We start from the raw sequence: 12,195 nt of genomic DNA, 5'->3' as shown, positions 1-12,195 counted from the left end.
GGAGTTTTATGATTTCCTGCAGATCAACACAGTCAGCCTGAGATGGATCAAGGTATAATAATCTGCATATAGAGTCTTTTGCCCTCAGTTTATTGGCCCAGCGCCCCTTATGAACGGGAGAGTCCTGGAATTCCAGCAGTATCTGATTTTTCGACAAACAGTAGGCAGCTTCTCCACAATCCAGATTCTCACGCAGCCCCAGCAGTTCAGCTTCCCCTAGCTTGTTAAAGTTCAGATCCAAAGCTTGAGCAGAGAGGGAAGGTAAAGGCGGTTGAATGGCCTTGTGAAGTGAGTCCAGCTGGGCAAGAATAGTATTAAGCTGTTTACATACAAAAAGAAGCATGTTTCCAATGATAATATTGTAATCGCCCAACAAGGTCAAGAAGCAGTTACTGGGATCATTCTGCTGAGATAATGACTGCTTGTCCTGTGGAGAGGGAGCTGAAAGGGTGGGTGAGAGAGGGCAGGCTGACGCCGTGCCAGTATGACTGAGGGGAGACTGGTAATTCCTCTCTGCCTCTGATTTGGAAACATGAAGAGCTTCATATCTGTTGGGAGAAGCGAGATTCATGAGCTCACCTACTGTGTCTGATCATGCTGGGAGATCCTCCAGGCGTAGCTGCTTGGCTGACTTGGTAGGAGAGTTGCCCTGTCCAGGGGAGTGTTTATGCCTTCTCCTCTTCCCCATCGAAGCAGCTTTTTAAAATCCACTGTAATCCAAAGATAAGGGTGCAAACTGGAAACAACTGGTAGTGTTGCTTTGCTCTACCAGGACTCAGGAAGCATCCAGAGGAGGAAAAAGAGTCAAAAGATCCAACTAAAGAGAAATATCAGGACATAAAACAGGAGCACAGTAGCAGGGAGCCTACCAGGTGGCCATCTTGAATCCCAGTCTGGAGAGGTTGAAGAGCTTTCCGTCTGATCTGGTCCGGAGATAGATGCCTTCTCTTGCAGTTCCAAAGGCCTGCTTCAGCAGGACATCAAAGAAAATCCCAAACAAGGTTGGCGCAAGAACACAGCCCTGCTTCACTCCGCTTCAGATGTCAAAGGGGTCTGATGTGGAGCCATCAAAGACAACAGTGCCTTTCATGTCCTTGTGGAAGGATCTGATGATGCTGAGGAGCCTGGGTGGACATCCAATCTTGGGGAGAATCTTGAAGTCCCTGCTGGTCCCTGCTGACCAGGTCGAAAGCCTTCGTGAGATCTAAGAAGACTATAAAGAGTGGCTGTCGTCGTTCCCTGCATTTCTCCTGCAGTTTACCCTGCACATGCCCAATGTCGTCTGATCTTGGAAGCTAAGCAGGGTCCAGCCTGGTTAGTACTTGGATGGGAGACCGCCTGGGAATACTGGGTGCTGTAGGCTTATACCATAGTCTCTCGAGACTGAAGGTTGCCAACCATTTGTCTAAGGGAGAATACCATATCAGTGGTGGATCTGTTGGCTCAGAATCCACACTGCGATTCTGAATAGACGCTCTCTGCAAGTACCTGGAGCCTCTTTAGTGCAACTCGGGCAAACAACTTTCCTACTATGCTAAGGAGAGAGATGCCGCGGTAGTTGTTGCAGTCACCCTTGTCGCCTTTGTTCTTGTACAGCGTGATGATGTTTGCATCCCTCATGTCTTAAGGTACTCCACCTTCTCTCCAGCAGAGACAGAGGATTTCATGCAGCTCAGTTGCGATGATCTCTTTGCAGCACTTTAGGACTTCAGCAGGGATGCTGTCTTTTCCAGGTGCCTTGCCAAATGCAAGGGAGTCCAGGGCCACGTGAAGTTCTTCTAGGGTTGGTTCACTGTCAAGCTCCTCCAGCACAGGCAGGCACTCAATGTTGTTCAGCGCTTCTTCAGTGACTACATTTTCTCTGGAATATAGCTCAGTGTAGTGCTGCACCCAGCGTTCCATCTGCTGCGCCCGATCCTAGATGACCTCGCCTGTGGCAGACTTCAGAGGGGCAATTTTTCTCTGTGTTGGACCTAGGGCCTGCTTGATACCATCATACATCCCCTTGATGTTGCCCGTGTCAGCTGCTATCTGTATCTGGGAACAGAGCTGGAGCCAGTAGTCAGCACATCTCCTGGCAGTCTGTTGGACTTTGCTGCAAGCAGCTTGAAGGACCTGCAGGTTGCGCTCACTGGGACAGGCCTTGTATGCTGGTTGAGCTCTACTCTTTTCCTCAATGACTGGTGTCAACTCCTCAGAGTGGGCTTCAAACCAGTCTGCCGTCTTGTTGGTCTTCTTGCCGAATACGGACAAGGCGGTGTTGTAAACAGTATTCTTGAAATGTTCCCATCTGTTGGATGCATTTGCGTCGGCCAGGCCTGGAAGACATTCCTCAAGTGCTCGTGCAAATTCCTCCACTTTTCTCTGATCCTGGGTCTTGCTGGTATCAATGCGAGGTCTTCCTTCCTTTTTCGTGTGATACAGTCACTTTGTTTGCAGTTTCACTCTGCTGCACACCAGGGAGTGGTCAGTGTCGCAGGCAGCACCCTGATAACTGTGTGCTGTCATCACGGTCTCTGTGTCAGCAACATGTTCTTCAACACGAAGCCCCAACATAGAGTCTCTTGGAGACACCCAAGATCAAAGCACTGGCACCAGCTCGACCTGTATCAGATATTAACATTCATATTGACATATCTCATTTTTACTCTCTCTCTTTCTCTGTGTGTGTGTGTGTGCATGCAATTCATGTCACGTTCATGGAGTTCTTTCATCACTGTTGCTTTACACAGTGCTAATAAAATGGGAATTTACTGTACATAGGAAACAGCTAATGAAAGCTATCCCTAATCCTTATCGAAGCTTGCAGTGCAAAGTAACCTAACATAAAGCACAGTGACAAGCAGATTAAATCTGGAAACTTTAATGGTTTGGCTGCAAGTTAAATGCCACTAGGCAGAAAATATTACATAGTAATAAAATGGTATATTCAGTCATGCGTGCTTATTGAAATTAGCAGGCTTAAGAGCTCAGGCTGGTTCCCACTGCATTCAATAGCAATGCCGGAAAATTCCTGACAATTGTACACAGCTAAAGAGAGCCAGCAGATCTGACATGGAGGTCATTGCTAAGAAAGAACCCCAATTTGTACCAGAGGTTAAACGTCATTGCAGAATCACAGTTAAACCATTTTTTTCCTGACTAAATGGCTTTCAGTGGGCAGCTAAAGTTTCCTGATAAAATCAGCATTTTCAAAACCTGTTGGAGAAATTCTGCTAGTCTCATAAAACCTCATTGGCTTCCTTCACAATTCATTCACCTCAAGAAGAGCTCTGAATTTTGCTTGAGGCAAAAATACAGGTACTCTACAACCAAGACAGTTATATATAATTTCACATTAGGGACTTCATAACCTTTTCTAAAAGAGATTTCTTTCATCCGTCTCAGATTTGTTGCTTCTAAAAATTATCCATATGGATAATTACAACACACTTTACAATATGGGCAAGCTAATCCTATCCCCAGGTGGTCCATAGCATGCAGTGCCACCAATGGAACATGCACTGCATGGTATGAGGTGGTGGCCATCAGATGGCCCATGAGCGGTAAGTACAAATGTAGGCCTCCTGATCACCAATGGGTGTCCTTGGACATACAGTTATTTTGTTGGTTAGTAGAGGAATGAGGTAGGTCCATGCTGAGAAAGGGAGATAGGATCCGGCATGCATGTCTGCTGCCGAGATCTCCCTGTCCCGTGCCCTTCCCCAGGTTTGGCCCACTCCCTGCCCTAATCCTCCCCCAAACCACCTGCAAACCACACCATTTACCATTTACCTGCACAGTGGAACATTCATGTGGTTCTAGCATTTGCACAGAGCCTCTTCTGTTGCAGGGTGTCTTTCAGCAGCAGATTGCTAGACTCGCTGCCATAAGTGGTCCATAGGATTGGGCAATTAGAAAAATAATTAGGATTATGTGTTCATTTCCTAATGAATAGGGATCATTTGTTTTATTTTTATTTGTTGCAAAACAAATGACAGTTTAAGTGAATGAGTATCAAAGCACTGAGCATTTCATTATTTCATTCATTTTCATTTTCATTTTCTCCGTTCATTTTTATTTCTCATTTATTTCAATGGGAGTTCTATCCTGTTGCTCAGCTTCCTTAGGTACCTTGTGAAGTCTCAAAGTCACACAGGGCCCGATCCTATCCCTATCATCTATAAGGCACTTTTGCACCAGAGTTACAAGTGCACCTCCAGTGCTGGTCCCAGTGACAGTTGGTATGGGGCTGTGGCACCAAAGGGCACATGGTGAGGGCTCCTGGCAGTAAATTTTGCTAGTGGCAGGGCATTCCAGGGCAGAGGGTGGGGGCAGAACTGGGTTGGGAAGGGGAGGGGAGGGGAAGAGCGGGCCGGGAGGGGGGCAGAGATGGCGGCAGGTTCTACCACCATATCCTAACCACCTCCCAGATTGGGAAACCTGACATGGGTCTCCTCGAATTTCCATCTGCTCTAGAGCGGGCGCAGATCCGAGGAGACAAATTGGGGCTGCCTGGGTCTTGCACAGGGTAAGGGAGCACAGATGATAAGCTGCACCTGCTGAAATTCTCTCTTCTACACAATTGTTAAAGGTCCAGGATACCTAAAGCTGAAAGTTTGCCCTCTGCTTTAGACCAGGGGCTCTAAACTTTTCAACCGAAGGGCCGCATCAAATATCTGTCAGAGTGTCGAGGGCCGGGGAAAAAAATTAAATATAAAATTTAAATAAATATATTAGAGCTGGAACTTAGATGAATGAATGGACTCAAATGTCCAGGACTTCTCCAAGCATGAACACAGCCCAAGAAATAAAGCACACACTTAAATGAACCCCCATTCCCTCACCCCACAAGCACAACTATGGTTGTGTTTGGTCAATTGGGCCAGAGGCGCTCAGGGGATCAGAGGCTGGCCGCGGGCCGGATAGAGGCACACCATGGGCCACATCCGGTCCCTGGGCCAGGGTTTGGAGACCCCTGCATTAGACCAAGGTTTCTTAACCAGTTGTACTTGAGGTAGTGTCCAGTGGTTCCTGTGGGACTCACAGAGCCCTGCTGCCTGGCAGCAATACCATCAACGCAACGTGACAAGCTTTGGTAGGTAGCTCGACTCAGTGGGCAGAGCACCAGTGTGCACTTTTCTCATGTTCTAACTGTATCTCTTCATCTGCCCTGAACCTCTTGCTGGTATTTGTCATGACATGTCTGGCCTCCCAATCCAGAAGTAATGGTCAGGACTTCATCGCCAGTTACTTCTGGTGATACTTCCAATGGGTGAACCATGCAAAATGGTACAGCGGGCAACAAACTTTGAGAAACACTGCTTTAGAACCCTTTCCCTGCATATACTCCCAATAAATGTCAGTTCTGATCAAGGAAGATGCAAAATGTGCATGGATTTGTATAGGAAGATCCAAAGAGGCAGTATGCAGGAAAAAGTGATGGGGTGGGGAAACAATCCACCTCTGAAGACTCAATAGTAAATCAATAAATATGATTTTAATATGTGAATAACCAAATAAACGGTGTTTTTAATATCAAAAACAAACAGAAAGAGCAACAACAGGTTTTTGCACACCTGAAAAAAAACACCCACACATTTCTTGTCTGCTGTTTTCAAGCAGGTAATTTGGCATTTGATTGGTTCGTTTCCACTAGGGTTATTCCAAATGGTATTCTGTGAAGTAGGCTCTTTTGAAGTTGTTGAGAACAGAGCACTTCAAAGGCTCAATTACGCCCTCTGACTTCTTTCCAAATATATACACTTTTAAAACCACTTGGGACTACTGTTTGTAACTTTCCAACAACGTAACCCAAAGTTTAGTAATGCTCAACTCTGTGGGCTTAGCTTGCTACTGGAGATGATACTACTTTACTCCATTTTATTTTATTTTATTTCTAATTTTTCTCCTATGGAGTTGCAAAGATTGGCAGCTGCTTCAGGAAAGTTCTGTAATAACTTCACATAGAGCATAAATTATGGCAAAACCAATGTGATTATTTTGGACATAAAACATCAGAGCACACATGGAGAATTGGCCTACATAGCATCAAACAATCAATACATGCAGATTGTTTTCTGTCTGTCAGTTGGAAAAACCATTTGGATCCAGAGTAACTGAGAATGAATAAATCACTGTCTGGTATATTGAAAAGTTGGGACAATAAATTGTACAAATCCTGATTATTCCAAAATCTAAATTATATCAGCACATCTTGCATGACTTTGAAGTAAGGGCATTTTATTGTCCATCTGACCCGGAGTAATTTCAAAATAATGTCTCAAAAACAGATCTAGGGATTCCTATGAGTATACCTTTGATAGTATTAAGAACTGAAATTGAAACTCTTCCAGTGGAAATGAGAATATGTTTGTATTTAATTATTGCCTAGAACTTACTCATATGTTATAAGACAGGCTCCTGAGGGTATATTTTCAAGAACAACAATTAAACTCTCCCAAATAACTCATCTGGGCCCATTCAGTAGCCCAACTGATCACAACTTATGTTTCTTTTTTTTCCTTCATAAATTATTCTTTAGAGAGTGTTGACTACCTGTTGCGGAATTCAAATTTAAAACTGGGCTGAGAGACATGTGTCTTCCAAATGGTTTAATGGCTGGCTAAAAAGAAAAAGGAAAAAAAAAGTACCCTTGTATTCAAGGATAAAATTTAATGACGACCTGGAGCGTTATGATTTATCCAAGTTTGAGTTTAGAAGAGCTGTCCTTATAACATGATAATTAATAGGAAAGAATATAATGTTCGGTCGTTTTAAAGAAAACTGAATGGAGGAAGGTGACATTAACGTTCCTTTTTCCATTGTTCTTCTGTAGTTGTGCTGCCAGATGTACATAGGAAACCATCTCCTGCCAAGTTAGTGGTGGTCCATCCAATCAGTGGTCCATCCAACTCAGTTCTGCCTACATTAACAGACAGCAGACTGTCAGGTTGGTGTTTTCTCTGCCCTAACAGGAGGTACCAGGTAAATCATGATGCACAGCATGCCCTTTACCATTAAGCTGCAATTGCTGTCCCCACCCCACCACCCTCACTCGCCATAAAGAGAGTGCTGACTATATGTTCAGCTTCCATTTTTGGAAAGAGTAATAAGAAATCCATGCAGGGTCAGCTCATTAGGATGCTGCCCTCAAAATCAAGGAAAAAATGAAATCACATAATGCATGATTGAATGATAAACATGGCAAACATGTCTAGTTTAAATCTGAACTGCAAGCCTGCAATTCCCCAGTTCAAATCCTAACACTTTTTTTTTATTTACTAGGAAATATTAAGTAAGCCACACTCAGTCTCAGCTCCCATCTGGAATGTGGGGACTGTAAAACATTAATAAACTGTAATGACTAACCTTACAGGATTGCTGTTAAGGATGAATGAAATACTGATGTTAAGCTAGTTGTGGTCTCTAAAGTGCTACTAAAGTACTGAATATAATCATTAGCTCTCAATTTTGGAGGAGGCAGGCATTTGATATAACTGTATATCAGTGTTTCCCAAACTTTGGGTTGGGACCCATCAGTGGGTTGTGAAACTAGAAAGCTATTAGCTGACAAGGAAAATGAGCTCTATGAAAAGTGAAACTGACTGCATGTTTACTCATGAATAAGCAAACTGTGCCTCAGTTCAGTTTGAGGGGCAGGTCAAGAGGAATACAAGGATACCAGAATGGTCTCAATCCAATGAACAAATGACCCCAAAAACACTTGAAAAGGAAGTCCCCCTTCCAAGCTGACAAGGAAAATGTATTGAGCCCTATGGAAAGCACAACAGAACCACATATGCACTTATACTTGCAAGTAGGCAAACATGCCTCGGTTTCTATCAAAGGCCAGGAAAAGGGGAACACAAGGCTAACTAAATGGTCCCAATCTGATGAACATGGAGCTCAGCAAATGAACATGGAGCTCAACAAATACTCCCCCGATAGTAAAAAGGATAAAAACAGAAGCTTGAGCAGCTGGTAAGGTAAAACTGTTTTGTTTCTTAAAGGATCATAAAGTGAGGTGGGTCCTGATAGTGTCATTTTTGAAAGTTGGTCCCAGTGCTAAAATGTTTGGAGACACTACTATATGCAGTATTATTCCTAGTTCCATCCTGAAGTTCAAATGCACCCGCCAATTCTTAACCTTTGAATTGTTGAATCGGTCATGGAGTTGAAAGAGATGCCCGTTCGTATTGTACAAGATTACCTACTTAACACTCATTAACAGGATTCAAATGCTTTCCGATGCTAATTAATCAGTGGTAGAGCAGAGATCTCACGTGTCAGTTTTGTGGCATGTCTACATTATTGTAATATTTTATAAAATTCTTGTCACTTTAGTAAGTACTGGTTTCAGTATCTTGATTTATTCCAATATGTCATTCAATCAGCCATTATGAACACTGAGACCAGAAAACCCATCCAGTCTGGATGAATCCAAGAGCAGCCCACATATATCCTGCTAGATAAACAACGACTGATGAAGGCATAGAGCTGATCCTTAGGAACATCCATTCCAAAGCCAGACAAATGTCATAAAAGCGAAGGTGATGAATGCATTAGTCGTCCTGCTGAATCTAATTCTGCCTTTTAATGATTAGACTGGATGATTTATTGAGAAGATAATGCTCATGGTGAAAGATGAGATGAGGCAATAAACAGCTTCTGAAGGACAATTAAGCAAAAAAGCAAAGCTGAAGCATTTGGATTACAGCTTCAACTATTTATTGTGCATATACTTCACTGGCATTAACATTTTTCCTATTATCCGGCAAGAGAAAAAGCTTTTACAAACCCTAGAATTCAAAGGAATGGGGAACGGAGGACTGCAGCTTCCACATGTATGTCTTAATCAACTTTCCAGAGACATTTCTTGGGGATTTTGGTCAGGGCAATAATTAGGGCAATACTTCAAAGAGAAAGGACTGTGTGAAAAATATGATGGATGTAGCTGAAACCAAATACTGTGAGAGGGGCTTTAATTGTGTCTTTTTGGTTGATGAAACTTGAAATCAAAGGCCAGCCAAGATAATTTACAGCCCTGAGCAAAAGAAAAGTGTGGCTACAGTCCTAATCACGGGGGAATAAGTTCAGTTGAACTGATTAGAACTGAGTATACATGCATTGGGTTGTTGAGCAGCAAAAGCACAATTTAGAATCACATCATACGCTGCAGTGGTACAAGGTAAACAAGTACAACATGTTCGGGTCTTATGCCAAGTAAACAGGTACTTTACCAACCTTTGCTCTGGACCAGTGTTTCTCAAACTGTGGGTCGGGACCCACTAAGTGGGTTGCGAGCCAATTTCAGGTGGGTCCCCATTCATTTCAGTGTATATTTTATTTTTAATATTAGACTTGATATTCCCATGGTATGTGACTGCATTTGGGGAAAGGTTACAGATCTGTACTTTTAACAGGCTACTTTATATTCTTTTAACAATGACAGTCAATGGGACTTACTCCTGGATAAGTGTGGGTGGGATTTCAGCCTAGGATTGTTAAAAATTTTCCTGCTTGATGATGTCACTTCCGGTCATGACATCACTTCCAGTAGGTCCTGACAGATTCTCATTCTAAAAAAGTGGGTTTCGGTGCTAGTGAGAACCGCGGCTCTGGACCATTCAAAAACGCATTGCAGGACTCTGGGTATCTTCTTGGCATGGTAGAATTCCAGCATGAACTGAGAATGAACCCAAGTGAGGACCTGGCAGGGTTAATACAGGTTGAGTCTCATTATTTGCGTGGGTTCTGTTCCAAGTACTCACAGTTGATGGCAAAAAATGCACTATAACAAATCAATTTAAAAAAACAAAGTTCCCTTGCTCAGGTGATTTTAAAACAGCCTTGCTGACCTTTGTGATGTAAGATAAGAGTCCTTAAGAAGACAATCCATCAATCAGTCATCCTCCATGCACTTAGAAAGGTGCTTCACTCAGCCCCTCCCTTCAGCAATGCAAAGTGATCACCTTTCTTTCATGTGCTCAGGGGGAGAGGAGGGGTTGCCTGGAGAGAGAAGGATCGATGGATTGTCAACCAGCTGCCCTCTCTCTATCAGGAAGGAGGCTATTGTTAAAGGACTGTTCAGTTTTTTAAACTGATTTTAAAGGGATGCATTTTTCCCCTTCTCCAGGGATCAGCACATTCCTTCTCATTTGCAGTGGCCATTCATGTTGAGTCAAATCCATGTATAAAAAAATCTGTGTATAACAAGGCTCGACCTGTACCTCTGATCTCCCCACCCCACAGCAGGGCTCCACTGCTCTTAAGAATCATGTCACAGGCAGAAGCTCAACAGGTGAAGATTCTTCCATCACTGCACCTCCATGACACAGAAACAAAATGTGCTGAATTTTTGGGCCCAGTCCTATCCAACTTTCCAGCACCGGTGCAGCCGCAATGCTGCCTCAAGGTAAGGCAGTAAATGTTTCTATATCTTGAGGAAGCCTCCCTGACTGCCTCCCCACCACAGGATGCAGTGCATGCTCCACGGGTACGGCTGCACTGGCACTGGAAAATTGGCACTGGATAGGATTGGGCCCTTTGTCGCCAATATTCCAGTCCTAACTAACATTCTGGTGCCGATGCAGCCAGGTTAGTGGGGCGCACACTGTATTTTGCAATGGGGGTGCAGTCACAGAGGCCTCCTCAAGGTAAAAGAATGTTTGTTCCCGAATCTTAGGGTTGCATTGCTGCTGCATCAGTGCTAGAAAGTTGGTTAGGATTGGGCTGTAAAGTGTTAAAGGCATAGGAAGCATATGAGGAAAGAAACAAAAAGCAATCCTATAGGCTGGCTAAGGCAAAAGAGATGTTTGCACACTATTTCAGTCTTCTGTGGCTGCTAATGCACCCAGAGCCTTTGGCAATGCATTTTCAGTTTGCATTGGGAGTCCCCCCTTCTTGCCTGTGCCTTGCTTCTTTGCCTTTCATTCACTCTCCCACTCTACCGCTGCTCTCCCGAAGTTTGAGGCTGTGCTCTGAATCCGTCTGTTACATTGTCCTCCCTCAGAAGTATGAATCAGTCCACAGAGGCTATAACTCCTCAAAATGATTTTGCCTTCCTCTCACTGGAATCAACGGGGCTAATTTGGTGAAACATTATGAGGCCCGGGGTAGCCATGCCAGCATATGCCAAAGAAAATACTGTTACAACTCTACAATACAAGGCACAACAGCCATTCTGGGGCGTAAGTAGCTTATGTCCCATTGCTTTCAATAAGATTTAGAGAAAACTGCCGTTACCTGGATTGGGGTCATTAGGGTTCATTTCCTGCTCCAAACGTGTCTGCCTGTGTGTATTAATAGTTGTATCACATCCACAGTCTTTTCACATGTGGTGTTCATTTGTCTCCTAGAGCCAACTTGGTACCGTGGGCCTTTGCTCTAAACTCTGACCTTCTCTGGGAGTCGTTTTGTAAGACATAACGTGTTTTGTTTGGATTTATTGCTTAATCAATGACTACTGGAGCATGTATGTGGTTATGAATCCTTTGCTATCCTAAATGCCCTTGAAGGTAGGGTAACCTTTATAAATGAAGCATTGTAGAATTGTGAAACTTGAAATGGCAGTCACTTGTAAAACGTGCTGTATGTACAACACTGAATCATATTTACTGTTGTTTGATGGAATATTAGCTGGCTTATTTAAAAACCACCAATGCAAAGCTACGGCCACACTGAATAACTCACATACCCTTTTATGGCTGCCTGGAATGGCTTTTAAACACTCATAAAAATAGCACCAGCAGTAAGGGAGGGGCTGATGCTCAGTGGAAAACCATCTGCTTTGCATGAAGAAGGTCCCAGGTTCAATCCCTAGCAGTTCCAGGTAGGGCAGAGGAAAAATCCCTGTGTGAAACCTTGGGGAGCCACCGCCATTCAGTGTTAGTGCTGACAGTACTAAGCTAGATGGACTAATGGTCTCACTCAGTATCAGGCACCTTCCTGTGTTCTTGTGTAATCCCTCAGGTTCATAGGAAAAAGCATTTTTCCCAGAGACTTTGATTGATCACATATGGAAGATAAAGAGGAATGTAGCCAGCGGAGCTTCCTGCCTCCTAGTTTCATTTTTCTAGATCTTCAGCTCTAAATTTAGCTGTTCTAGTGCCACCACAAAAAGGACCCTGCAACACATGCTCTCATAGAATGGATTTCATGCATTCCATAGGCTGGGGAAAGACAATAGGTCTGTGCTGCAATGTCTCCTTTGCA

At 43.7% G+C, this 12,195-nt stretch overlaps 1 pseudogene; it reads left to right on the top strand.

Annotated features, from left to right (window-relative positions):
• The first annotated feature begins 1,248 nt into the window (after positions 1-1,248).
• Positions 1,249-1,363, top strand: LOC136646713 (5S ribosomal RNA; annotated as a pseudogene).
• Positions 1,364-12,195: the final 10,832 nt, after the last annotated feature.

Source organism: Tiliqua scincoides, chromosome 3, assembly GCF_035046505.1.
Source record: "Tiliqua scincoides isolate rTilSci1 chromosome 3, rTilSci1.hap2, whole genome shotgun sequence".
NCBI lineage: Eukaryota > Metazoa > Chordata > Lepidosauria > Squamata > Scincidae > Tiliqua > Tiliqua scincoides.
The sequence above is the reverse complement of the archived record's forward strand: the minus strand, read 5'-3'. Positions and strand labels throughout refer to the sequence as shown.